The following is a 3,028-nucleotide window of genomic DNA, read 5'->3' as shown; positions in this document are numbered from 1 at the left end:
ATATACGCGTCAAACATATGTGCACATAATTGATTTGGAAGCTGTAATTTTGTTAAACGTTTTTGTTGGAAATAATAATATACATTTCATAATAAAATAATTCATAATTAATATTCATTTAAACAACATTTTTCTGTATCAAATGAAATACTGTCACGTCCCGCGCTACGCACGTGCCGTAATGAAAAAACGGAAAACCGCAATATACAAATAACGCGAGTGAGAATTCGAATATCCAAAACGAACGCACGATACAACGAAAATGGAAATTTTTTAATAAAAGATTAATTAAATGTAGTCATATATAGAGAATTAGCATACGAGGGCAAATAACAGATAATAAAATAAAAATAGGTACTCTAACGAAATAGTAAATATAAAGAGTACAACATAACCTATAATTTCATAATTCGACTAAGGATAAACTATGAAAAATCAATCAACTAAAAGTGACTCGCAAATTAATTAATAAATCACGACATAATACTATATTCAATCAGGATAACCTACAATTCGACAATCTAATCAAATCTCACAATAACATCATGAATAATTCAAAGGAAAGGAAAAAGGAATGGAACGATAGGAATACACACTTTTATAACAAATACGAAATATCAAACAATTTAATATATAGCAAATATGGACATACAAAACTACAATAAACAAAATATATCTTATATGCAATAGAATATAAAATATATAAAACACCTAGGCATATTAACACACTTCAATAAACCAAGCACTATTGTCAGAATCCACACACGAAACGTCAAAGGGATTCCACGAACAATACACTTGAACAAGTTAAAACTAACACATAATCGAAACAGACCACCAGAACGATTTTATGAGGCAGCATAGTACGGTGGTATATGGAACAACACTGCTTGTCGAATACTGCAGATAGTGGTAACCTAAAAGGAAAAAGGAAAATTACTATGCGTGTTCTATTACTTCAATATAAAATGTGTTATTCAATAAAATAATTACAAAACAGTGGAAGTGAAAAGTACCTCGTGAACAATTACTCATCGTAGAAGGAAGTGTATATGCGAAGACAGGTTATGTGTCCATATCCATAGAACATAATGTATAATAGAACATAATGAATATAATGTAACATAATGAAACATAATGTAATAGAACATAATGAATTAACTCCAATCGTTCCGATACAAAACATAATACTACTAAATGTTTATAACAATATTGTGCCTAAACCAAAGGAAGTGTGACAGTGCTTATCGAATCATGCAAATAGTAGAAACGTAAAAGAAAAAGGAAAATTACTATGCGTGTTCTAACCATCATTTAAATACACAACATGTTAATTCAATAAAATAATTAAAAACAATGAAAGTTAAAAGCACCTAGTGTACAATTACTTATCGTAGAAGGAAACGTACATGCAGGAATTTCGCAGAAACAAGCTGTGGACCCACTCCATAGAACATAGTATGCAACTGTCAGCAGAAACGAATGGATAAACTAATCTCAATTGCCTTAATATATATAGAAGAGAATAATACTATTAAAGACTTAGAATAATATCTCAATTAAACTAAATGAAGCACGATGACAATCAATAGTTGAATGTTCCACAATGGAATTACAGTTGGCCAATGGAAAATAAAACCAAAAAACCAAAGAAAATAGTGACATTATAACGAAATAACTCAGCGTTGACACAGTGGTCTTTAATAAGAAGAAATAAAATCAGTTAATAAGTGCAGGAAGAGTCAAGAAATAACTAAGATAGGTTAAGTGAATGACAACGATAATTCACTACTCACATCGAAGAAGTTTATACAAGGGTCAACGCAGTTATGAGAAACCAACTACCAAATTGGAGTAAATGTGTAAGAAGAATCGAAGTTGATACTACCGGAATGGTCTTAGCAAACAAGAAAAGGTACCTTATAAGTTAACGAGGTTTGTATGCAACCAATCATCATAGAAGGAAGTGTACATGCAGGAACTCCACGAGGATTGGCTACGGATCCAACTTTGCAAAACACAATATATGACAGTATAAAGATATCGAAGGTAATAAATACAGAAGTAACCAATCATAACCTAAAAAGGGGAAGAATGTTGTAAACCATCTTGGAATAGAAATTGATAGTAATAAGAAGCTCGTTACTCACATCTGAAGATATACATTAAAGCCGACACATTTACAAGAAGCCTACTAGCAAACTTAAGTGAATACTTATGGAATACTGAACTAGATACTACCGAAACAGTCAAGACGGCAACAGGAAACTGGAAAACCAAGGAAATATTCTGACACTATAACAAAACAATTCGATGCTAACAAAGAGGTCTTAGCAAACAAGATAGTGAACGGACTATTTTACTATACAGATATTTATAAAATATAGTTTTACATATATCTATATATATACTTACAATTCTAGGACAAGTAAAAGTAGTCATGATAAGTATTGGACATGTAACGAAGAACCAGAAGATACCAAACACGCACCATGTAATTGTTCCAAGTCAAGGACTCAGCGTTGAAGGATTAGAATTGTAGAACCTATAAACAATAAAGATTTTAACTAACAATGTATAGATTAGCTCCAAAATTCTATGTAAAGGTGGCAAATTACATGCACAAGGTAACGACAACTTCATAACAAAGAAACAGAAAATAGCCAATAATATAGGAATAGGTTAGAAATTAATCAAGACCGATTAACCGAGTATCAACGATAAACACGATTAAGATAAGAATTAAGATTATTATATTGTACTAAGTTATTATAGTATAATTGTATTAAGTCTGGCATAGAGAAATAAGGTTATGTTACGCAGTAGAGCTGGTAATAACATACTATGCACATATTATTATCAAATTAATTAAGCGAACACTCTATAAAAATAAACTACTCAAAACACAACAATAAAACAGTGCTATTGATAAATTATAAAATTTAACAATGACACAATCCATATGCTATTATATTAAAATAACACACAATATATATACACATTATAATGATTACACAAACAATACTAT

General features: G+C 30.4%; 2 long non-coding RNA genes across 2 annotated transcripts; both read right to left on the bottom strand.

Moving 5' to 3' along the window:
* Window positions 1-284: 284 nt before the first annotated feature.
* On the bottom strand, window positions 285-1,116 carry LOC138179316 (uncharacterized). Its single transcript, XR_011173016.1, has 2 exons — window positions 1,017-1,116; window positions 285-917 (listed from the first exon to the last, which is right to left on the bottom strand). It is a non-coding gene; the product is annotated as an uncharacterized LOC138179316 (long non-coding RNA).
* Window positions 1,117-1,772: 656 nt separating this feature from the next.
* LOC138178096 (uncharacterized) lies at window positions 1,773-2,505 on the bottom strand. The gene is made up of 3 exons (XR_011172598.1): window positions 2,416-2,505; window positions 1,920-2,295; window positions 1,773-1,884 (listed from the first exon to the last, which is right to left on the bottom strand). It is a non-coding gene; the product is annotated as an uncharacterized LOC138178096 (long non-coding RNA).
* Window positions 2,506-3,028: the final 523 nt, after the last annotated feature.

This window comes from Bombus flavifrons, chromosome 1 (genome assembly GCF_040668555.2).
Source record: "Bombus flavifrons isolate JBK064 chromosome 1, iyBomFlav1_principal, whole genome shotgun sequence".
In the NCBI taxonomy this organism is placed as follows: Eukaryota; Metazoa; Arthropoda; class Insecta; order Hymenoptera; family Apidae; genus Bombus; species Bombus flavifrons.
This window is presented reverse-complemented; position numbering and strand designations above follow the sequence as displayed.